The sequence below is a fragment of the Rousettus aegyptiacus genome, unplaced genomic scaffold (genome assembly GCF_014176215.1).
Source record: "Rousettus aegyptiacus isolate mRouAeg1 unplaced genomic scaffold, mRouAeg1.p scaffold_m13_p_10, whole genome shotgun sequence".
In the NCBI taxonomy this organism is placed as follows: Eukaryota; Metazoa; Chordata; class Mammalia; order Chiroptera; family Pteropodidae; genus Rousettus; species Rousettus aegyptiacus.
In genome coordinates this window covers 86216815-86243491 of record NW_023416285.1, presented here as the reverse complement: position 1 = coordinate 86243491, position 26677 = coordinate 86216815, and the positions used below count along the sequence as shown (strand labels likewise).

The following is a 26677-nucleotide window of genomic DNA, read 5'->3' as shown; positions in this document are numbered from 1 at the left end:
GAAATGGAACTGCTAGATCATATGGTCGTTCTATTTTTAACTTTTTGAGGAACCTCCATACTGCTTTCCATACTGCGGCTGCACCGATTTACGTTCCCACCACCAGAGAGCAAGAGTTCTCTTATCTCTGCATCCTCACCAACACTTGCTTGATTTATCGATGACAGCCATTCTGACAGGTGTGTGGTAATAATACTTCATTGTGGTTTTAATGTGCATTCCTCTAATGATTAGTGATGCTGAGCTTATTTTCAATAAAGCCTCCGTCCATTTTTATTCCTTTTCTTAAAACACTGTTAAAGAACAAATCCAGGTTGGGGAAAGAGATCTACAGGGGGACGTCTAACTGGGCCTTGCAGATTTTTGAATCCGATCCTCCTCTCCCACCCGGCACCTCTAATTCCTGAGCTGCTCTGGGCTTCTGTGACATGGGTCTGCTCCTCCCCAGTGCAAGGACAGAGTGGGTTAAGCTAAGACTTAATGGCTGCTAATTATCCACTGCTTCCCGTCATCTAAAATTTCATTAACATTCCCTGTCCGCTAATTGTCTCTTCCATTCTCTTTGTTATAGGGCGTATGCCTTTTTTCTTACTTTACTCTCACTTTGTAGGGATTCAGAAAAGAGTAACAATAAATGCGATCAGGGTGATGTGTTTACCAAGAATATGATTTCATGTGGAAAAATTTGTAGTCTTATTTAAAACTGATAAATACACTACATATTCAAATTCTCACCTACACGGTGTACTAGAATTGCCTATTTGTGACAACTGAGCATTGTAACAAAGAGCCGACTCCACTTCGTGATGGGTTGCCAATAGCTCCACCGTCCCCCCTTCTGTGTTCTCCTTGAGCCCCACATCTGGGCAAGATGTTAAGAAAGCCTGGGAGACGGAAACCTTGCAAGCCCCTCCCCGTGTGTGAGAACCCTCGGCCCAGCCCCACCCCCAACCACAATAAAAAACCCCCGCGCCAGTCTCCTTTCCCTGTCCGGTCGTGCAATTCTTGGGCCAACAGATAAAGCCTGCCCTGTTTTCCCCAGAAAACCTTTTTACATAGTAGTATACTTTTATAGTCTCCTGGTGCATGCGACATCATCAGTCTTGAGACATGACCAGATTCTGGGCGTAGGGGACATTCGCCCTGTCCCTGCGTGGGAGCTGCAGTGGGTACTGGGAGCAGGACGCCCAGAGGACCCCCACTTTGGGGGTCGTCTACTCTTGGTCTGGTGTGCTGACTGGCGCTGCTGCTCGGCGCTGCATGTGCTGAGTTCTGCCAAGCCTCAGGTACTGATTTACCCCACTAAACGGGGAAGTGTCAGTAACCGGAGTTTAGGGAGGGGACCACGGGACGGGGCCGTCTGGTAAGTGGCTTTGCGTCGTGTGTCTCAGCCCAGACCCCACTGTGTGTTTTAGATTAATGGTGCGGCTTGATTCCAGCACAAGCCAAGACTGACGCGAGACTCAGGAAAAGATGCACCTTTGACAGTCTGAGTAACCGTGTCTCAGCCAGGTGTGGCCCCAGCTCTACAGCCGGCTCAGGGGAAAAGACTTACGGGGCTGTGTGGTCTACAGACCCCCTGGGTGGTCAGCTGTGGGGAGGAACAGCGGGTCACTGTTTGAAAAAAAGTCATGTTGCGAAGAGTTGAATTACTGAAATTCACACTCCTAGAGGCAGGTGGCTCACTAGGACCCTACAAAATCCTGCTGCGGCTCTCGCTGCCTGTGTCTCTGCTGCAAAAAAGTCTTAATCTTTGGAGTTCCAGGGACACACACCTGTGGCATCGCGTCCCTGGGGCACAGCCCAGCTGTCAATTCAACCGCCGCCACGGGGAAGGACCCCAACAAACAAACAAACCCTAACAGAACAGGGAGGCAACTTTCTGTTGTCAAGTTGGGCTGAACAGACAAGGGCCAACCGATAAAACGTAGACAAGCTCCCCAAGGACACCCTCCCTAGGGAGACCACTCAACATTACAGAACCCCAGGGTCACTGATCGTGAGGGTCCAGCTACAAGGGCCCAGGGACCCTCCCTTTGGCTCCACACGGGCGGTCAGGCTCAGAGGTGCCCACTGTGTGACCCTTTCTTAATAAAAAAAAAAAAAGTCATGTGAGGGGCAGGGATCTTACATGCTGAGACATGTGACCACTGTGGCCACACCGCAGACGCAAACCTCCTCTACGCGCCTGGACACAGCTTCCTTCAAAACCCTGCCCCGCCCCAGGGCGAATCACCCCCCTCTCTCCTTCCACGGCGCTGGTTTCCTCGTGCCCAAGCTCGGTACAACTTTTTCTCTACTTTGGTGTCTGGTGATCGCCCTTGACTTCCATCCTGGGAGACTGCAGGAACCCGGGGCGCTGGTAACAGATGCAGGGGCCGTTATCCGTCTGATAGGGCCGCCACGACAAATGCCAGGCCAGGTCAGGTCACTTACACCACGGAAGTCCATTTTTTCACGGTTCTGAGGCTGAAAGTCCAAGACCGAGGCACTGTCAGGGTTAGTTTCCGCTGCGGCCTCCTCCCGGCTCGCAGACGGCCTCCCTCTCCCGTGCCCTCACATGCCCTCTCTCTGAACGTGGGAGTAGAGAGGCTGAGGACCCATCTCTCGTCTGATCTCGTCTCTTCCTCTTCTTGTAAGGACACCAGTCCCATCAGATCAGGGCCTCACCCTTATGACCTCATTTAACCTCCGCTACTTTCTTAAAGCCCCGTCTCCAAATACAGTCGCGCTGGAGGTTAAGGCTCTGATGGCTAAAGAGGGGACACAAGTCAGTCCACAGCAAGGGGGAAACTAACAACTGAAACAGAAGTCTGTGATTAGGCCCAACTGGTAACCCAAAATACACTAACAGAATTTAACAAAAAGATAAACAGGGCACACACCGATCGGCTTTTGTGCCTCCACAGCACTGGTTCTAAATTAATTTAACATTTGCTGAAATATACCAACCGGTAAACCTTCATGGCATTAATACTGGGGCTCAAATTACAGTTCATGGGGATCCCACTAAATTTAAGGTACCACCTCTAATCGCAGGGGTATTACCGTGACGGAGGACAAGCAGGTGTCCTCACTGTGCCTCAACTCCTCGGGGTCACAGCACCCACTGTTTGATAAGGTTCATGGACTCTCTGACTCAATGAGTAACAAACAAAAATTAAGTATTTGGCCCTTATAAATTATCTTGCTACAATGGAACCCCATGGACTTCCTTCTTCCTTATTAGAATTGTTTTTATGGCCCGATGTAAATTAAAACAGGGCCTTTAATGATTGGAAGCCGTTGCACAAGACATACTTCAAGAAGGGTCGATCATGCCCCCCGACCCTCCTTTGCCACGTAACAGCCCACCGGGGCTGCTCTGACCCTGGGGAGGGAGGAAGGGTGTCTCGTGGTGGCTCACCCTGATCTTCGCGCCGCGGGGCCCAGGAAGGTCTCCCTGGCCAACGTTATTGCGATTACTTCAGGCAACAACCGGTAGATGTTTTGCTATTATAGGTTTGGTGAATGTATTTTGTTCAGTGCTTAGTTCGGCAGCCTCGTGACTGCAATTCGCCCTCCCTTCCAAAGGGACAGGAGGTGCTTTTACGCGGCTGCCGTGGGGTTCCTCATCGGACTTGTCACTGTGCACGGTCTGTGAGGGCAAAGCCATAACTACGTCCTGCTCGCTCCAGGGACGCAGGTAGGATGCTCGTTGTTGACGCCGTCTTCCTCTGAGGAGGCTCATTTGACACACTCAGGATGTACAAAGACAAACGAGCTCACAGAGCAGGAGGCGGCGGCTGCTTCAACGCAGTGTAAGGCCCGCCGCCTCGGTTAAAGTCTGAACTGAGGGCTGCTCCAGCCGTGACATGGTCAAGAAACAGTTGTCGATTTTCTCAGCACTAACCATTTCTTTAAGGTGTTTTTTGGGTTCTGGAGGAAACAGTTCTCATTTACAAATTGTACTTAAGCTCTTTGATGGTGTTCTTTGCAGACTGGCTCTCCTTGAATGAGGCCCACCCTCTAACAAAAAAGGCTTTAGGATCTGTCCGAATCGCAAAAAATGGATGCTTCCGTTAATGCCCGCCCCCAGGGACTCCTTCAGTATAAAGGTTGTGACAATCTTCTCTGTGTCAGAAAACCGGCAGTGTGTAACAATGACTTTAAAACAGTAAGACCACAAATATTTGGACTTCGCTGAACTTAAACTTTTGGTCTTTTAAAGAAACTATTTAAAAAATGAAAAATGAAAGCCACAAACTGGGAGCAAATACAACATATCAGAAAAAAGATCTGCATCACAATTTGTTTACCCATTCTCCTATTGATGGACATCTGGGTAGCGGCCAGCTCTTGGTTCTTAGGTATTATAAATACAGCTGCTACAGACATGTGTTTATAACTGTCCTAGTAGTCACATGGTTCAATTTCTCTTGTATATATATTTAGTGGTGAAGTTGCAAGGTCATAGGGAAAAGTATACATTTCACTTTACAAGAAACTACACAAGTGGTTTTCCACATGCGCTGTCTTATTTTACCGCTCTAACCACAATGTCTGGGGGTTCTAGTTGCTCTAGACCCTCACCTGCACTTGACATTGGTTGTCGTTTTAATTTTGACCATTCTGTGGGAATGAAATGTATCTTACTGTGTTCATAATTTGCATTTCCCAGATAACAAATGATTTTAAGCATCTTTACAGGTGTTTAGTGGCCAACTACAGATCTACTTGGCTGAAATCTATGTTTATGTCTTTTGCGCATATGCTAATTGGGTTGTTTATCATTATTCAGTCATAAGAGTTCCTTACACTGTGCGGACACCAGATCTTTGTCAAATATGTTTTATAAATATTTTCTTTCAGTCTTTAACTTTTATTTTGAAATAGTTTTAGACTTACAGAAAAATTGTTAAAATAGTATGGAGTTCCCATATACTCTTTATTCAGTTACTCTAATATTTTTTTTTTAAATTGAGGTATAATTGACATGTAACATATTAGTTTCAGTTGTATAACATAACGATTCAATATTTGTCCTTGGAAGTTTGTGCCTTTTTAACACCCCACTCATTTCACCCGCCCTCAACTCCTGCCTCTGCCAACCACCAATCTCTTCTCTGTATGAGATTGGTCTTTAAAAAAAAAATTTTTTTTTTAAAGATTTCTCATATAGGTGAGATCATCCAGTATTTGCCTTTCTCTGGTATTCTTCACTTAGCATGATGCCCTCAAGGTCTATCTGTTTCTATGTTGTCATAAATGGCAAGGATCCTTTTTTTCTTTCTTTCTTTTTTTAACAGTTGAATAATATTCCATTGTACATGCCACATTTTCTTTACTCATTCATTCACTGCTGAACTCTTCGGTTGTTTCCATACCTTGGCTACTGTAAATGCTTATATTTTTTTCCAGTCAGTGTTTTCGTTTCTTTTGTACAAATACCCAGAAGTGGTATATTGCTGGATCATATAGTAGTTCTATTTTTAATTTTTTGAGGAACTTCCATACTACTTTCCATAGTGGCTCCATCAATTTACATTTGTACCAACAATGCACAAGGGTTCTCTTTTCTCCACATCCTTGTCAACACTATTTCTTTTTGATAACAGCCATTCTGACAGGTAAGAGGTGATATCTAATTGTGGTTTTGATTTGCATTTCCCGGATGATGTGATGTTGAATACCTTTTTACGTGCCTGCTGGCCATTTGTATGTCTTCCCTGGAAAAATATCTAGTCAGATCCTCTGCCCATATTTTAATTTTTTTTTTTTTGCTATTGCGTTGTATAAATCTTTTATATATTTTAGATATTAACTCCTTATCAGATATGATTTGCAAATATTCTCTCCCCATTCGGTAGGTTGCCTTTTCATTTTGTTGATGGTTTCCTTTGCTATACAGAGGCTTTTGTTTGATTCAGTCTCACTTGTTTAATTTTGCTTTTGTTGCCATTGCTTTTGGTGTGAAACGCAAAAAATTATTGCTAAGACCAATGTCAAGGAGCTATTCATCTATGTTCCTCCTGGTCCAGTTTCATTCTTTTGCATGTGGCTGGCCAATTTTCCCAACAGCATTTATTGAAAAGACTGTCCTTTCCCCACTGCATATTGCTTTTTGTCATAAACTAATTGACTGTATATGCACGGGTTTATTCCTGGGATCTCTATTTTGTTTCACTGATCTGTTTTTATGCCAATGCCATACTGTTATGATGACCATAGGTTTGTAACATAGTTTGAAATCAGGGAGCACGATGCCTCCAGGTTTGTTCTTTCTAAGCATTGCTTGGCTATGCTTAGAAACACCTTGGGGTGTTTTGTGATTCCATACAAATTTTAAAAGTTTGTTCTAATTTTGTGAAAAATGCCTTTGGAATTTTCATAGGGGTTGCATTGATTATAGATTGCTTTAGGTAGTATGGAAATTTTAACAATAATTCTTCCAATCATGAGCACAGAATATCTTTTCATTTATTTTTGTTTTCTTCAATTTCTTTCATCAGTGTTTTATAGTCAGTGTACAAGTCTTTATTTCCTTAGTTACATTTATTCCTAGGCATTTTATCCATTTTGATGCATTGTAAATGGGATTATTTTCTTAATTTCACTTTCTGATAGTTTATATTAGTGTACAGAAACAACGGATTTCTATATATTGCTTTTGTATCCTGTAACTTTACTGAATTCGTTGATTGGTCTGGTTTTTTTTTTTTTTTTTTTTTGGTTGAGTCTTTAGAGTTTTCATTTTATTGTATGTCATCTGCAATTAGTGGCCGTTTTACTTCCTCCTTTCTTATTTGGATGCCTTTTATCTTTCTTGCCTAATTGCTCTGGCTAGGACTTCCAATACTATGTTGAATAAAAGTGACAAGAGCGGGCATCCTTGTCTTGCTTCTGACCCTAGAGGAAAAGCTTCCAGCTTTTCACTGTTGAGTATGATATTGGCTTTGTCATATTATCATGCCTTTATTAGGTTGAGGTATGTCCCTCTATACCCACTCTGTTGAGAGTTTTTATCGTAATGAATGTTGAATTTTGTCAAAAGCTTTACACGATCTTCCAACAGATGTGGAAATTTTTAATCTTTATTTTGTTAATATGGTGTATCACAGATTTCTAGATTTTGAACCATTTTGCATCCCTGGAATACATCCCACTTGATAATGATGTATGATCCTTTCATTGTATTGTTTGTAATATTTCGTTAAGAATTTCTGCATCTGTGTTCATCAGGCATATTGGCATGATTTTATTGGAGACCTCTATTTTTCTTGGTGAGTCTATCTAGCTCAAGGTTTGTCAATTTTGTCTTTTCAAAGAACCAGCTATTAGTTTCACTGACCTTTTCTATTGTCTTTTTAGTCTCTATTTCATTATTTCTGCTTGGATAGTTCTTATTTCCTTACTTCTAGTAACTCTGGGTTTCATTTATTCTTTTTCTAGTTTCCTGAAGGGTAAAGTTAGGTTGTTTGAGATTTTTATTATTTTTTGAGATAGGTATTTATCACTATGAATATCTCTCTTAGAACTGCTTTTGCTGGATCCCATAGTTTTGGTATGTTATTTCCATTTTCATTTGTCTCAGGGTATTTTTTGATTTCTCTTTTTATTTTTTGACCTACTTGTTATTCAAAAGCATGTTGTTTAATCACCACACATTTGTGAATTTTCAAATTTCTCCTTGTAATTTCTAGTTTCATATCATTGTGGTATGAAAAGGTAGTTGATATGATTTTGATCATCTTGAATTTATTCAGACTCATGGTCGTCGTATTAATATCTTACATAACCACTGTGTCACAAGCCGCCAAGACAATCCCCAGTGATCCCTATGTGCAGGCTCCTCCCACAGTGGCTAGGGCTGACCTGTGTAACTAATAGAATATTGCGGAAATGACAAAGTGTGACATCCAAGGACAGGTTATATAAAAAACACGGCAGCTTCTGCCTTGCTCTCTCTTGGGTCATTTTCCTCAGGGGGAAGCTACTGTCAAGTTGTAAGGGCCTTCAAGCAGCCCAACAGATAAGCAGTGATGTGAAGAGATAGTGTCTCCCTCAGGATCAAAGGGCAAACATTCTCACTATCTAGTACGATGAAGATAACTCCTCCCACTGGGGAAAAGGGTGGCCTTGCTTATTGCCTGTTCTAAAAGATGTGAATTTGCTGAGCTCAGGATTCCTCCTCCTGTGAAATAGCCCACTGGTGTACAGGAGGCCATCTGGCCCTCTTCGTATTGTGCTATGGGAATTGGGATTAGGGAACCAAAATAAAAATGCTGATTTTCTAGCTACTGCCATTGCTGTGAGGTAATAAAATGTGCTTCATCTCTGATCCTGGGGTCTCGTGTCTTCTAACGACATCCATGAAACTTATTTGCTTGCGAGTAAAATCTCCAACTCTTCATAGTTCTCGATAGCTCTGGGGACAAGGATGGAATTCTGACAGATGTGACTTTCTGAAAGAGGAAGGATGAGGGCCTTGCAGGGACTAGAAGGAAGTCCATGTGAACGTGATGACCAAATCATAAAATCAATTAGGCGGCAACTGGCCCTTCCTTTTATTGCCTGTTAATGAGGATGAACTGTGGTGGTGACTGCAGACTGAGGAGGAGGACTGCCTCGCAACTCCACCTCTTCTGTTGCCTATCTTGCCAATCTCAAGTGCATTTGGAAATGACAGTAAAAGGTCCGAGAGGCTTTGGGAGTGAGCTGAGCTGCTTTCATCCTTTCAGGGAGATCTCCCAAGATTAGTGACATTCAAAATATAGATCTCTTGCTCAAGATATCTACCAAGGAGACGTTTTCATGTCTCAATGGATATTTTTATTTAAAGATTTATAGCTCTTAGAGACAAATGTGATCTCAAAAGAAAAACTATTCTTAGGCAGAAAATTTACTGTATCATCCTGTTTGGGAAAAAATAACTGAAACCAAAAGATATTGAAGGAATTCTTTAAAGAAATCAAGATTTATGATTGGTAAAGGTGAAATTAAAAATCTACAATATTTTTATTCTATTCAGCCATGTGTCCAGTATTTGCCAAAAGTTATTTAACAGAACAGTACTTGATTCTTAATTTAATAACTGGAATATACATACACTGACCTCTAATAAGCTTTCTTCAAGCATGAAAGTCAACATATTTAGTAGTTACATCCTCTTAAAACAGCCTCATTTCAATGGTTTTTCTATCTGCCATTATATATAATAAAATTTTAGAACTGTAAGACATCACAGAGACAATTAGCCTAACGTTCTGTTACAATAAAAGAAAGGGAGAGCATCCAGAGCCTACAGAATCGAAAAAGCTTCGTCGGGTTCACCGAGTCGTTAGTGACAGGGCCACGGTAAGACCTGAGGTTTCCCAGTTTTAGCCCAGTAATTCTCTGTCGGTTTTTTAGATTACAAGTACAAGTGTTAAGCTGTCACTGACAATGGGCGTATGTATCACGGAATATCTTTAAAAAAAAATATCAAGCCCAATTGCTAAAGGTGGGATACCTTTTCAACGTTTCTATAAAATTAAAGTAGGATTGTGATTTCAAACAACATCACTGTCATGAAAAGACTTGCAAATTCTATAGATCAGGAGGTCATAATTTGCTTTCCAGTTACGTTTTCTGATAAAGTCCTAGATACATAGTAGGTTCTCAGAAAAAAACTTGAGAAAAGGGATCAAAACAAAAATATAGCTAAGGAAAACAATAAAAAGGAGTAGTTTCTAAAATTATGATAATTTAAAAAATAGGCGTTATTTAGGTCTTCACTAATCTCTACAAATTCAAAGAGACTTGAACTGAAATCTAGAAGATCACAAACAAAACCTATTAGAAGCAGCTTTTTAGGTGAAAACAGAAACTTAGATGAAGTGTGTGCTTAAGAGCTGCTTATTTGTAAAGGTAGTACATTTTCATGTTTTATCCAGGTCTCCTTATGACCAGTGGTATACATCTGTTAAGATGGTTCCTGGGATGAGGGAGGGAAGTGAACGTGAAAAGTGTAGAAACCAATCTCACACTGAGATCAAATCACAGCATGATGCCCATATCTGTACCACCATATATGTAACTGTGTTTTTAGACAGGATAGTTTAGTTTTTTTCCCCCCAAATTTAACATTTGTTGTGATTTTTTCTCTCACCGATGTTTCCTTACTCTCGAGAAAAAGCTATTGAACTGTCATATTTTCTTCCTTCCTTACTCATTTTATCTTAAAAATGTATGGCTTCTGATGCTTTCCACTTACACATAAACAGTATCAGTCAATGGATTTTTATGGTTTGAACAATAATACATAAAGTCCTTTCTTATTCCTTCATGTATTTTAATACTCGAGAATAAAAATGGGGCATAATATATGTATCAGTAGGTAAAAACATATGAATTCCTTGATTATCTTAGCATGTATATCCTTGCCTGACGCACAGCAGGCTTATGATAATTATGGCTGATGGGATGGCTGACTGACTAGCAGAATGAATAATGAAAAGAAACAGATTCTCGCTATTCTGAGGGGGGCAGAAATTTGCCACTAGACAGTTCTCGATTGTAACTAAGCAGACTGATAAGCTCGTTTGCCTTTCTACGGGAATAGTAACGCTTCCATTCAAAGAGGACAGCAGTGTTAAGAGCAGTCGGAACAGCCTGATAACAAACGCAGGCAAGAAGAGAGTGCGAGGGACATCGCGGGTGAGGGTTTCCGGCCGGCTTTGTTCTCCACGCACCTACAGATGATGCTATAGGACGGAACTTTCCCTGAATGAGACGGTGTGCTGATGTCTCAAACCACAGGAAAGATTTGGCATCATAGGACGGAGGAGATACGTTTGAGCACATGAACGTGGCTGTAAAGCTAAAGTCCCAGAAAGTAATCTTTAAATAAATGTTAGCCCTGGGCTACCGAACTTCCAGGTAGTCCTCTGGAGGGAGGCCGGGGTGCGAGGACTAGTTTAGTTTGTGTCCTATCAGCGTGGGCGACCACGCTGCTCCCCCGGCTCCCGTTTCCCATCCGCTTCTCAGTACGCCCAAACCTCCCTCACTCACTGCATTTACCACATCAACTATTTTTAGTTATTTAAGTCTACAATTTAGTGGCTTTAAGTACGATCAAACTGTTGCGCAGCCATCACCTCTATCCATCTCCAGAACTTTTTCATCATCTCAAGTTTAACGCTGTCCCCATGAAACGCTAACTCCCCATTCCCTCCACCCCCTGTTTTTTGAGAAACTACCAATCTACACTGCCTTTACGGATATACTTATCCTGGAAATTTCATATACATGTAATCACACAATACGTGACCTTTACTTTTTCACTTAGCACAATGTTTCAGCGTTCGTCCACACTGTAACAGATTTCAGCCCTTTTATGGCTAATATTCCACAGTATGTATAAACCACTTTGTTTACCCATTAATCTACTGATGGACATTTGGTCTGTTTCTACCTTTCGGCTATTGTGAACGGTACTGATATCAACATGTGTGCACATGTATTTGATTCCTTCGAGTACATGCCTACGAATGGGATTGGTGGGGGACTCCTATGATAACGTGATGTTGAACATTTTGAGGACCCGCTAACCTGTTTTTCACAGTGGCTGAAACATTTTATACTCTCACCAGTAACTGACAAGGATCCCATTTTCTCTATAGCCTCACCAATATTTGTTTTTTTTCCTCGTTACAGCCATCTTAGTGGTGTAGAGTGGTATCTCACTGTGGTTTTGATTTGCATTTCTCTAACGATTACTGATGTTGAGCATTTTTTCATGTGTTATTGTCCATCGGTATATCTTTGGAGAAATTCAAGTCCTTTGCCTATCTCTGAATTAGGCATTTTGTTGGTGGTGCTGAGTTGTAGGACTTCTTTATATATTCCGGATATTAATCTCTTATCAGATATGTGATTTGCAAGTATTTTCTCCCACTGTTCCATTTTCACTGTCTTTATAGTGTCCTTTGATATCCATACATTTTAAATTTTGACAAAGTCCATTTCATCCAATGTTTTCTTTTGCTGTGGTTTTGGTGTCATAATTAAGAAATCTTGCCAAATCCAATGTCATGAATCTTTCCCCCTATATTTTCTTCTTAGCACTTGATAGTTTTAGCTCTTACATTTATGCCTTTGATCCAATTTGAGTTATTTTTAGTATAGTATAGGCAAGCGTCCAGCACTTCAATCTTTCATCCATTTTTCCCAACACTATTTGTGGAAAAGATTGACTTTCCCCCCTCAAATGGTTCTGGCACCCTTGTTTAAAATCATTTGACCATATATGGAAGGAATATTTCTGACTATTCTATTCTATTGGTCTATATAACTGTCTTTATACCTGTACCACACTATTTTGATTAATATAGTTTTTGGCTTTTCATGTTTATTATCAGCGCATCAATAGGGAACATTTTATAATTAGTGAAATGTGGATACCAAGTTTTTTTCAAACACCAAGTGCCAGTATTTTCTGGTAAATAACCAACATAACACAATTTCGAGAGATGGTGTTACCATTAGCATAACTCACACAAATTACGAAAATGTCAATACTTAAAATCATGCTCATCAAACTTTCCCAGTGTAAAAGGACTCCTCAAAAACTTCATGATAACACTAAACTACAAAATTCATTCCAGAAAAAGAGGGAATTACATTAAAAATTTTGAATTTATTAAATGTTAAAAAAAAAGTGAGTGTGTTGAGAGAGATGAAGAAAAAGGAGTTTCCAGTTAATGGATTCAATGTCTGAAAATACTTCAGTAATACATAGGAAAAACTTCCAGAGAAAGGATGTAAAAAAGTCTTTCATAAGATGAACACACAATCAGTTTTTCCATCAATTGTACCCGTAGGAGAGACGTCTTCTTGAAAAATGCTTGTTTACAGAATCTGCTGTGAGATAAAGTTGGCTACCTCTAATGATTCATCTTTTGCTAGAACGACATCACAGAAGTCCAAATACTTTCCTGAGAGCGCATCCGTTCTATTATTTAGATGTCCAGTTTTCAGAATGTGTTCAACACTGGCTGTTCCATCCGTCATTCTTAAGTCTCCTTGGGAGTCTTCCAGCAGAGTTGTATTGCTATTGTCTTTTAGTTGATTGAAATGTTTTCGTTTAGGCATCATCTTGTTTGTTAAATATATGAATTAGTTCTCCATTAAATTTTTTGAGCACTGTATTGTCATCAAAATTCATGAAGTTGGAGGCTACTTTGACATTCGAATAATAAACACCAGCTTGACAGATAATCCTCTAGTATATCATCAGTACTAGCTGAAAATATGAACACAGGGATACTGTGTTGTTGGAGCTTATCAAAAAAATTTTCACCTTTCTTTGAGCATGTCAGATTCTGCCACAATTTAAGTTTAGCTTTTGAGAAAGCCTGTTCAACAAGCAAACCATGTGATTTAGTGTACCATTCTACCACATAAGGGTACTTCTCTTCTACAATCGATTTCAATAGCATAACATTTTTCTTTTAGTTGCAGTAACTTTTCTTGACATTCATCTGAAAACAGCTTACAGATGGGCATCTTTTCCCATTGCAGGAAAACCTACTCAGTGTCACATCGAGCTTTATTATCTGAAGTCTGGCAGCTCCTTCTTTGATAGGACCACGGATAATTTCTTCTACTCTTGATGCGAACTCAGCTTTTCTGGGATTCCGGCATCCCTTTCATGTGGACGGCAGAATCCTGCGTAGTCATTGCTTGGTATCCAATCTTCCTTAAGGCACTCTGAATTCTTCTGTCCTTGAATTTGTCTCAGAACAGCACAGGTGGTAAGCAATGCCCAGAGGTGCAGGGCTTGCATACAGCCATCTCGATGATCTTGTCTTCCATCCTGTCTTCTTCAAAGTGACTACATACCGGGAGAGCACTGCCCTTGCCCCCAGGGCGCACGCGCCAGCTCTGGTTACCATGCCCACACGTGCCATGGCCACCTGGTCCATGGACAAGCGTTGTGGGCAAAAAGAATACTGGTCGCTGGGGGCCTGAGAAGTGAGAGCCTGCCCGATTAGTATAGGTTGGTAGTAAGCTGTGAAGTCAGAAAATGTGAGTCTTCCAATTTTCAGTGTTTCTGGTTGTATGAGGTTGCTCGAAATTCCATTTTAATGGAGATCCCTTTGGGTGGTATGCTCATCTACCAATATTAAATATTCCAACTCTTGAACATATATGCCTTCGTATTTATTGTCTCCAATTTCTTTCAGCACTCTTTATAGTTCTCAGTGTACCTTACGCACTTTTGTAATGAAGCGCAAAGCCACTCTGTCCAGTTAGTACCACCTGCTTAGTGGAGGTCACAGTCTCTTCTCTAACCTCCATGTCTTCCTTGGGATTATGTAAGATTTATCATGCTATAAAGTTTAAGAGTTATCCATATTGCTAAATAGTTCTGTTTTATTTTATTTTTTTAAGCCTACAGCACCTGGTATTCCCAGGTGGTCTCTCATCCAAGTACTAACCAGGCCCGGCCCTGTTTAGCCTCTGAGATCAGGTGCGTTCAGGGTGGCATGGCTGTAGACCAGTTCATTCATTTTAACTGCTATGTAGTATTTGTTATGTATTAGTTCCTAGAGCTGCCATTAGATTATTGCCACACACTGGGTATCTTGCACAGCATTATTCTCTCAAAGTTCAGAAGACCGGAAGTCTGAAATCAAGGTGTTAGCAGGGTGATTCCTTTTGGAGGCTCTGAGGGAGAGTCTGTTCTGATGGATGCGAGTAATCTTTGGTATTCCTTGGCTTGTACCTGGATCACTTCAATCTCTGCCGCATCTTGCCATGGACTTTCCCCCCGGGTATTTTGGTGTATTTTCTCTTTTTATATGGATACCAATCCTTGGATTTAGGGCTCATCCTGATTCAGTATGACCTCATTTTAATTAAGAACCTTTTTCTAAGTATGATCACATTTGGGGTGGACACGAATTTTTGGAGGGAACCATTCAACTTTACACATTGTATAACTACATAATTTACCCATTTATTCCTCTTATTGATGGACATTTAGATTATTTCCAATTTTTCACTTTTAGAATGCTGTAATGAACATCTTTTAAATGACTCATCTATGTATGTATATTTCTCTAGATATGGGTACCTTCAACTTTATAGTTGAAGATTGCCAGACTGTTCTCCAATTTACTTTCCCATCGACAGCAATGAGAAGTTACTGTTTTTCTTTCACATACTTGGCAAAACAAACAAGCGCAAATCTCAGTGTATAAAATAACAGGCATTTATTTATGACCTCAGTCTGTGGAGATGACAGATCTAGGCTGGGCTCGGCTGAGGGTAGCTCAACTAAATTGTCTACATTCCATGTTCCTAGGTAGGTATTACATTTGTACTTATTTAATAGACCAGGAACTCAGGAAAGTTACCTTATTTTTTTTTTTGGCCCTAATGTCTCAGAGCAAATGAGTAACTTTTTATGAAGTTGATCTCCAGGTGATGCTGAATGGGAGGAAATGTATTACTTTCATGTTCATGATTTTTAAAGGAATGCTTCAAGTATTTTACCAGTATGTATAAAGGGTTTTACATTTCAGCAGTTGGGTATAATGAATGAATTCTAATAGTTACTGATTGTGACAATTAAAAAAAACCAAGATGAAGAAATTTAAACATGTAAACGGTAGATTAATAAATCTTTCTGTACCCATCACTCAGCTTCAACAAATACAGGAGCAGTCTTATTTCATGGACCCACCATCTACTCCCCCCCCCATATTATCTTAAAGCAAATCAAAGATTGTGGAAAACAAGTTTTTATAACTAAGTACACAACACTTTTGAGATTTTTTGTATACATATTCAAATGTAACATTAACTTTTCCTTTTTCATAATACACGTTTAAGACTTATATTAGTCTCATAAAAGAGCTTTGAGAGTTTTTCTTCTACATATCTTAGAATATTTATAAGATAGAAGTTCCCTGGTCCTTGAAAGTGTGGTAATTGTGTATATATTTTTTGCCATCTGTAAATTTGGGTTATGTCGTTAGATGTATAAATATTGAGTCAGGATTCTTATTTCTATCCCTTAACTTTCGATCTTACAGTGACATTGTGCTTTAGATGTTTCTCTTACAAATAATATTTAGCTGTATTTTGTATTAGTTTTTCAATTAGAAAGGTCTGTTTTCATTTATTGTGATTATTGAAATATTTGGACTTTATACTTTTTATTTACCATGTGTTTTCTTTTCCTACAGTCTGTTCCTCAAGTTTTTACTCATCTATTGGTTTGAAAGTTTTACATCCTAGTTTTATTAGTGGTTAATCAATCGGTATCTCTATCCTCCCATTTAATAGGCAAAAATTATTTTAGGATCTTTATGATTTCCTTCTTTTCAGTATTGCTATCACATATTTTAGTTTCAGCTCGTTTTTAACCCCCTCCAAATTCATGATCATCATTACAGTAATTTACAGTCAATGCTTAAAATTGATCAGAATGTTTACTTTAGTCACAGCTTTATCTTGCTGCCTTATCCATCCTTCTGTGTTCAATATTCTAGCTGAATAAGCTCCTTTGGTAGCCTTCGAAGTAAGGGTCTGAAAATATCTTTTATTTTTAACTTTAACAAGATGTAAAATGCTAAGTTGACAATTATTGTCTCTCAGCACTTTGAAGATACTTTCTCTAGTATCTTTTGTTGCAGATTGAAAAGATAATTGATGGCGTAACTGGCATTAAGATTTTCTATTTCTCTCCATGGTTTGTTTAGATGTGTTCATTTATTCTGTTTAGAACATCATGTACTTCTTGAATATGAGGATTGTCTTGTCAATTCTGGAAACTTAGCCATTATTTCATTAAATATTGCATCTCCCATTTTTTTTTTTTTATTAGAATGGGAAAGTATAACATATCTATTTTCCATCCTTATCTCTGTTTTGCATTCTGAGTGATCTGACCGTCTCATTTATTCTTATTTCGGCCGTTTAGTCCAACCACAAACAGCAGAACTCCGTGTGGAAGTTCTGTTTTTCTCTTGTCCTGTCAAGAGACCATTTACATTAAAATTAGTCACTTTTATGGTCTCTGTCAAATTGGTTTTCTTCTGTTCTTAGAATGACAATTCTCTTTAGTGTGCACTTCTTCACTGAGGTTTCTAAACTTCCCCTCAACAGGCGTCCCCAAAGCCCTAAGTGCTGTGGCAAAGACCAGCTTCTGCACGGCTTCCGTCAGGCCCAAGGGGGCCTAGCGCCTCCTGCCTCTGACCACGGAACTCTTCTCCCCCTCCTCCCACAGAACGGCAGCCCCTGACACCAGGCTTTATGCAAGAGGCTCAATTCCAGGGAACTGTGAACCCAAGAGAATAATTTTTGCCTCAAGCAGGTATTAAAACTGGCACCGAGGCTTAATTCTGTGGTGTCAGTTGCTGCTTATGACTGTAGTTTTGAGATGATGTTGGCACTAAAAGAAAACTGGATTTCCTTTCTTTTGTAGCAGAGGGCGGGCCTCATTCATATCAGCCCGGTCTTTTATGTTGCTAGGTTATGTCTACCACGCAATAATATTCACTTTATTCGTATCTATGCAACGTATGTAGATACCATAGTTAATCTGATTCCCATGTGCTATGATGATTTGAAGTAGAATAGCCAATGATAGGAAGCAAAGAAAAATAAGAATCTCAGGTAAAGGAATAAAACGGCATACAGAAGGCAAAGTATAAGTGTAAACACTCATGTTCTCACCACCTAGATTTCCTAAGTGTGGCTGATAAATTTGCCACACTTGTTTGACCTCTCGGCAAGATTCTACGTTAAGCCTTCCAGCTCTCTGGAAGAATATTCCTTTGGTGGTTCTGCTTTTCCTCATGTGCCCCCAGATGTTTTTCCCCTAAATGGTTCCTAGGTTTTAGCTGTTAAATTTATGCCAGTAGTCGCATCTGTAATTCTGATCTCTTATATTCTATATTCTAACTGTCCGCCAGATGTTTCTTTCCACTGGCATCATAAACTTGGCATGTTTCAAAATGATCATATCTCTGAACTATCACCTCCTAACTGAGCTCAACGGTACCTGACTCTTCCAATCACCTGGTAGCCATTTTTAGTCCTCCATGCCCACCCTGTATAGCCAATCAGTTGACAAATCTTAAATATTCATAAGTCCCTCCTCTAGTTTCCTAACTCAGGTTTTCATGATCTCTTATTTGGACCACTGCAATAACTTTCTAATCAGCCCTTCTCCTCCCTTTGACCTTATACATCATTGCCGTGAAACATTTCTAAGATAGACTTAATATCATTGTACACCTGATAAAATATGATTTAAACAACTTAATCTCACATTCGAAATTATGATTTGACTGCAACCTACTTTTAAGTATCCTTTGTCACAGCTAAACCACATTACTCACTCTTCCTGGTAATATGCTGTGAACAGTCTTGTCTCAAGAATGCTTTACATATGCAAGTTCCTCTCTGGAATGTTTCTCCCCACCCAACATCCAAATCCTTCATAAAGCCTTTGTTTTTTTTTTCCCTAGGTGGAAGTAATCTTGCCATCTGCTGAATTGTACAAGGACTTTAAGCCTCTCCCAAAGCTCTTAGAATATATTTCAAAATATGGTTATTTAGGTTGTCTTACCTTTTCAACTGGACGATATAAAGGTAGTGGTTAAGAACATGGATTCTGAAGCTATTAGAGTGGGTTTGAATCATAGCTGTGTCATTTATTAGCTAACTAATTTGAAAAAGTTTTCACTTCTCTGTACTTCAGTTTTCTCCTGTATAAAATGAGGAAAAGGTAAGCATATACTATATGGGTTGCTGTGAGGATTAAATAAGTTAGACACAAAGTGTACAGCAAAGTACCTTGTACATAATAGCCACTTAACATTAGCTAATGTTAAGGACAAAATTAGGCATGTCATTTATGATTGTATCACCCGCACTATTTTCCATATAGCAATTAGCAAGTTTTTTTAAATTGAAAAAAACTACAACCAACAAAATGCTAGAAAATTGAAGGCACTATACACCCAAGTGTATAATTAAGTGGTAGAGAAATAGTGCTACAAGAATTCAGATAAGGGAAAGATCGATTAAGATGAATTTGTTAGAAAATACTTTAGGAAAGAGTGATTCCCCAATGAAATGGTATTTAAGAGGTCTACTATTGACTTTTGGTCAAGATGGTGGAGTCAGTTCATGATGTGAACTTTCCTAAAACCTCTCAAAGGTCCCCAGACAAGCAGCGGCTGGCCTCAGCTTGACTACTTCCTCCTGCTAAGCGGTCACAGGCCCAGCACAAGCAGCGACCGGCCTCAGTTACAGCGTAACCTCTCCCCAAAGCCTCCAAGCTCAGCACAAGCAGAAACCAACTGCAGATCACTTCGTTGCTACTAACAGGTGGGTCCAAACTAAGCACAAGCAGCAGCTGATCTTGACGTGCAAGGAAGCCTCTCCCAAGAGGCTGCAGAACCAACACAGCAGGTGGCCTACTTCAAAGCATCACAAAGGGTGGACTCAGCTGACGCTGGAACCCCACTAAAATGACTGTCTCCACGGGGTCAGCCTTCCTCAACAGTTTGTACGCTGTAGTCAGGGCCAGCCAGTTAGCCTTAGGGACAATCTCACTCACTGACATGCCAACAGCAATCAAGGCTCAACTACAACAGGACAGCACAGAAAATCCCTACAAGAGATACCCCTGGAGCACCTGGCTCAGGTAACCAGAGAAACTGTGTCACTGGGACTCACAGAACACGTACTACACGAGGCCACTCTGTCAAGACCAGGAGACATAGCAGATCTAGCTAATACACAGAAAAAACACAGTGAGTCAGCCAAAATGAAGAGACAACAGAGCATGTCCGAAATAGGAAAAAACTCTAGAAAAAGAACTAAAAAGAGACAAGCAATCTACCAGATACAGAGTTCAAAACATTAATTGTTAAGGTTGCTCAATGAACTTAGGGGAAGAATGCTGACTCCATTAGAAAGAGGAACATAATAAGTATACCAGAAGAAGAGATGGAGAAGGAAACAGAAAGCTTATTCAAATCATCAAGAACTTCCCAAACCTATGGAAAGAGCTGGAGCCTTGAATACGACACACAGAACACCCCATCATCTCAGTGCAAAAGAGCTTCTCCAAGGCACATGGCATTAAGGAGCTCAAAAGCTGATGACAAAGAATTCTCAAGGTAGCCAGGAGAAAAACAATGACCTACAAAAAAAACTCCATTAATTATTATTGGACTTTTAAGCAGAAATCCTACAAGTTAGAAGAGAGTGGAATTATATTTACAAAATATAAAGAGAAACCACCAGCCAAGAATAAGATACCTAGTAAAGTTATCCTTTAGATATGAAGGAGAAACAAAGGCTTAGAGCTTATAGGCATACCTCAAAAAGTAAGTCTCAATCTAATATTTCATGTTAAGGAACTAGAAAAAGAAAGCCCAAAGTCAGCAGTAGGAGGAAATAATCAATATCAGAGCAGAATTAAACGAAAAAGAGAAAAAAGTGGGAAAATTAATGCAACAAAGAGCTGGTTCCTTGAAAAGATAAATTGACAAACCTCTGGCTGAGGAAAAAAAGATCCAAACAAAATCAGACATAAAAGAGAACTTATAATGGACACCACGGATATACAAGGAAACTATGGAAGCCTCTACGCCACCAAATTCGATAACCTAGAAGAAATGGACAATCTGAACAGACTAATCAACAGCAAGAAAATCAAAATAGCCATTAAAAACCTCACCAAAAACAAAAGTCCAGGACCAGATGGCTTCACTAGTGAATTCTACCAAACATTCACAAAAGTTATAATACCTGTCCTTAAACTCTTCCAAAAAAACTGAGGAAGAGACAATATTTCCTAATTCATTTTATGAGGACAACATTATTCTGATACCAAAACCTGGCAAAGACAACACGGAAAAAAAAATTACAGTCTCAAATCTCTGATGAATATAGTACAAATTTTCTAAACAAAATATGAGCAAATTGAATACATTACTATCAAGTGGGGTTCATTCCAGGGACACAGGGGTGGTTCGACATATGCAAATCAATGAACGTGATATGCCACATCAAGAAAGGATAAAAATCATATGATCATAGGAACAGATGCTGGAAAGGCATTTGACAAGATACATTTCTGATTAAAATAATAAAATGGGTATAGAAGAAAAGTCCTTAACATAATAAAGGCCATATATAACAAACCCTCGGCTAATACCATACTCAATGGTGAAAAACTGGAAGCTTTTCCCAAGATCAGGAACAAGACAAGGATGTCCACTGTAATCATTGTTATTCAACATAATACTGGAAGTCTTAGCCGGAACAATCAGGCAAGAGGAAGAAATAAATGGCATCCAATTGCAAATGAAGTAGCAAAACTGTCACTTTTTGCAGATGACATAATTCTACATATAGAATACTCTAAAGACTCCGTTAAAAGACTATCAGAAACAATAAACAGTAAAGTTGCAAGATGCGAAATCGATATACGGAAATCTGTTGTGTTCCTATATACTAACAAACAATGAACTATCAGAAAAATAAATGAAGAAAACAATTCCATTTGCAACTGCAGCAAAAAAGGATAAAATACCTAGGAATAAACTTTAAGGAAGTGAAGGACCTATAAACTATAAGACACTGTTCAAAAAAAAGATTTTCTGTATTCAGGAATTAGAAGACTCAATGTAAATGGACATATTACATAAAACAATGTACAAATTTAATACAATTCTTATCAAAATTCCAATGGCATTTTTCAATAAAATAGAAAAAGTCACCAAATTTGTATGGACCCACAAAAGACCACAAATAGCCAAAGCAATCTGAGACAAAAGAATAAAGCTAGAGGTATCGCACTCCTTGACTTCACATTTTATTGATCTATAATATATCAAATTAGTATGGCATTGGCAGAAAAACAGATCACAGACCAAGAGAATAGAAGTGAAAGCCCAGAAATAAATTCACACATACATGGACAACAAAGGAGAGAAAAATATACAATGGAGAAAGGAAAGCCTCTTCAATAAATGATGCTGGGAAAACCAGTGAGCCACATGTAAAGGAATGACAGCAGCCACCATACACAGAAATGCACTCGAAATGGATAAAGACTTAAGAAACCATCGACAAAACAAAAAGGCAAACCAAATGAATGGGAGGAGATACCTGCGAATGACCCCTGTGCTAAGGGGCTAATAACCAAAATATATAAAGAACAACAAAATAGTCCAATTAAAAAATGGGCAGAGGATCTGAACAGACGATTTTTCCAAGAAGACATGCAAATGGCCAAGAGATATATGAAAAGAGACTCACCTCCACTAGCTACAAGGGAAATGAAAATCTAAACCACGATGAGACACTACCTCGTACCTGTTAGAATGGCTGTTACCGATAAGATGAGAAACAGGCGTTGGGAAGCATGTGGAGAGAAAGGAACCCTCGCGCACTGCTAGTGGGAATGGAAATTGGTTCAGCCACTATGGAAAACAGTATGACGGTTCCTAAAAACATTAAGAATAGAGCTGCCACATGACCCAGCAATCCCTTTTCTGGGCATCTACCTGAAAAATGTAAAAACATTTAAGATATACATACCCCTGTGTTCACTGCAGCCTTATTCATTTTAGCCAAGACGTGGAGCCAACCTACGTGTCCTTCGATGGATGACTGGACAGAGATGTGGTGCATGTAACAAGGGAATACTTATTCAGCCATAAAAATATGAGATACTGCTATTTGCAACTACATGGATGGATCTTGAGAGTATCATGCTAAGTGAAATAAATCAGAAAAGGACAAGAGCCATAACATTTCACTCTTATGTGAGACATAAAAGAGAAAGCAACAAATGAACTCATAGACGCAGACAAGTTTGGTGGTCACCAGAGGGAAAGTGGGTAGGGGAAGGATCAAGAAGGTAAAGGGGTCAAATATTTGGTGATGGAAAAACAGACTTTGGGTGGTGATCATATAATGCTATATATAGATGATATATTATAGAATTTTATACCCAAAACATGTTATTAACCAATGTTATCTCAATTTTGTTAAAATAATTTTAAGCTCTGGTAAAAATAATTTGGCACGGGAAATAGACATCAGAAATGTAAAGTTTCCTCAGTATCACCGACTAGGTATCTGGATCATTGTTGTTGCTGGAAAGTAACATCTATATATGCATATATAAAATATTTGAAGAACTCACAAGATAGTAAGGATTTTACAATTTAAAATCGAAGTGAAGGCAAAAACCTAGTCACATAGGGCCTGGAACTTCCAGGAACACAAATAAACTCCAGACTCCATACAATGTGGAAAGTCTGCCCCCCAATAAAACTGGAATTTCTATTAAGGACCTTAACCTCAGTTTAAGGAGAAGAAGAGAATCCACTACATACCTCCCATTCACATGGGACTGCAAGGAAATATGTTACCTGGGCACTGAGCACCCTAGGGTGATAAAAGGTTCCAGAGAATTTGTGATGATGAGCTGGCTCTCACCAAAATTTAAAGCCCAAATTTATATTACTTGGGCAAACCAGAGAAGTTCTAGGACCTGAATTCAGTTTAAAGTGGTACTATGCTAGTAGTGTCATGGTCACCAGGTGCCTGGAAGGAAGTACATTTATCTAAGGCCTGAAAGAGTTCAATTTCTTAAGGTCAACTTTCAATAATAACAATAATGGGGAAAAAACCCAAAACCACTAGACACAGGAGAGACATAAAAACTTTAAATATTAGAATTGTTATACAAAAATTATAAAACTGTTTCGTAGGTTTAAAGAAATAAAACATCACTGTGAAAATATCCACAGGAATTAGAAAACTATGTCTTTACCAAAAAGACTCGAAAAAGTACCAAGTAGAGCTTCCAGGAAATAAAAAATTTTAGATTGAAATAAAAAACTCTGGATAGCTCAAACAGATTAGATACAGCTGTAAAGAGAATAGTGAAATGGAAGATAGAAAAATAAAGCCATCCAGAACGAAAACTCAAAGGGATGAAGGTACGAAAAATATGACAGAGGTTATGATATAGGATATAGAATGAAAAAGTATAACAAATATCTAACAGAGCCTTAGGATGAGGCAGACAAGAGACATGGTAATTATATAAAGAGGAGATAACTAAGGTTTTCCTACAACTGAAAACAGCACTGATCCCCTATTTAATAACCCCAACTGCTCCCAAGAAGAGTAAATAAAAGGACATGTAATAGTGAAAATGGAGAAAAATAAAAAGTTATTTTAAAAAACCAGAGGAGGCAAAGAAGACCGATTATATTCAAAGGAGGAACAATTAGACTGACAGTTGACAGTAAAAACAGAAGACACTGAAATGATATCAGTGTGCCAGAAAAAGGTAATTGTCAACTTAAGAGTCCACAGAAACAAAAACTGAGTTTTCCCACAGATAGTCTTTAAGTAAAGTAATATGTAAAGGATGAACCTCTGGAAAAAAATGATTCCTAATAGAAAATATGATAAGAAGACCTGATTACTGAAAAGTGCAAAAACAAAAAAAGTAAATATATAATAGTGATGTCTTTAAGTGTTAGAAAAAGGCAGAATTAAAATACATTTAATAATATAACAATCAAGAAGGAATAATTAAAAGAGTAATAGTGTTCCAAAGTCTTCATATTTTTCAAAAAAAGAGTTAATATTATATTTTCTATAGTAATCACTAAAAGAACAGAAACAGAGTATGCAACTTAAAAATATTAGAGGGAAAAAACTGGAATGACAAGAGTCAAAAAGAGAGTAGAGAAAAAGAAGCACGTTAAGTTGGAGATGCCTGTTAGACATAAAAGCAGAAGTAAGCGAGCAGTTGAATAAATAGTTCTGAAGCTCAGGAAAGAAGTCCCATGTACAGATATAAACCTAGGAGCCATCGGTATAAACATGGGATTTAAAACTATGAGATTAGATGAGATCATTTTGGAAACGACTGCAGAGAAAAAAGAGGAATTCAAAGATAAAGCTCTAAGGCACTCCAACATTTTGAGGTAAGGAGATAAGAATTAACTGATTTTAAAAAATACATTGGAGCTAAGAACTCAATTATAATAATAAAAGTACTTAAAATTTAAGTATGAGACATTTATCAAAAGTTGATCAAGTATTAGGTCACAAAGAAAATCTCGATATGTTCTAAGACACAGAACTATTCTAAGGCTTTCTAGGTAACAAAGAAAATCTTGACATATTCTAAGACCTTCTGTGTCACACCCTGACTATGTAGCAATAAAAAGGTATTCATAACAAAAGAACCAAAAATAATAAAACTAACCATTTAAAAATTTTATAAAACTCTCCAAAATAGCTCAGGGAAAATAAAAATGCAGAATTAACCCTTTTCCTTGTTTACCATGAGAACACTCACCAGTGGCCTCTCCAGTGGCACTTGTGGCTGCAGTGTTTACCCCAAGATAACTTGTGGATTACAGTCCTAACCTTACCCCCAAAGTTTGCCATGAAATATCCCATTTTTATTATTTTTGCATCACTCTGGTTTATCAATAGTCTTTGGAAACAAAAGACATCATTCTACTTATAGCATTTTGTTTTTAGTGGTGGCATTTCCACTTACAAAATATAGTAATTTTCGATCACTGAAAATGTCAAAAACTTAGCATTCCTACATGTGATGTTAAATAAAAGCTGGCAGCGAGCTGCACTTTTTTTTTTTCTAAATAGGAAAAGAGCTAAAGACTAGAGATAAAGATGAAAAAACACTATATAAAAATTTACGGGCGCAGTCAAAATAGTACTCAGAGGAAAATTTATAGTCTGAAATGTATTACTTAGAATGAGATAAAAATTCAACACAAAAAAACTGAAGATAGTAACAAAAAGTAACAAAGACAGAGGTAGAAATTAATGAAATTAAAAACTAAATCAAGTCATGAGCTGGTTCTTTGCCACTAAGGACAAAATGAATAAACCTGGGCCCCAAATAAATTAACATTAGAGATGATAAAGAGAAATGATTACAGATTAAGAGGGTGTTAAATATTATAAAATAAGAGTTTATGTCAGTATTTAAAAATAAGAAACCATAAATATTCTCCCTTATTTCCTAAATTGTAACAGAGGAATAAATAATAGAAGTTCTATAAATACTGTGCCAGTCTATAACCAGATGACTTCACTGGTAAATTTTACTAATATTTAAAGAATTATCACCAATCCTTCTCACACTCTTCCATAAAGCTAAAGAAGGAATACTTTCTTAATGTATTCTATGAGGCCAGTATTACTCTGATTCCAAAGCCAGACAAAAATACCATAAGAAAACTACAGACCAATACACCTTTTGAATACCGATGAAGAAATCGTCAATGAAATACTCGCAGACCAACTCCAAAAGCTCGTCTACACAATTACACATCATGAGGAAGTGGGACTTATGACAGGAATGCAAGTAGTGTTCAACAGAAGAAAATCACTCAATGTAATACACCACATTAACAGAATGAAGGAGGGGGGAATCAATCATCTCGACAGAGCAGAAAAAAGCATTTCATAAATTCGTTATCTTTTCGTGATTAAAAACATTTAAACTAGGAATAGAAGAAAATGACTTTAACACAATAGAAGTCATATATATGGAAAAAACCACGGCTAGCAACACACTCTATGGTAAAAGTATAAAAGCTTTTCCTCTGAG

General features: G+C 38.6%; 1 protein-coding gene and 1 pseudogene across 2 annotated transcripts in view; both read right to left on the bottom strand.

The window, feature by feature from the left end:
• DNAJC1 (DnaJ heat shock protein family (Hsp40) member C1) overlaps window positions 1-26677 on the bottom strand; it is a 186503-nt gene that overhangs the window by 31246 nt on the left and 128580 nt on the right. The window lies entirely within an intron of this gene.
• Window positions 14414-14522, bottom strand: LOC118608910 (annotated as a pseudogene).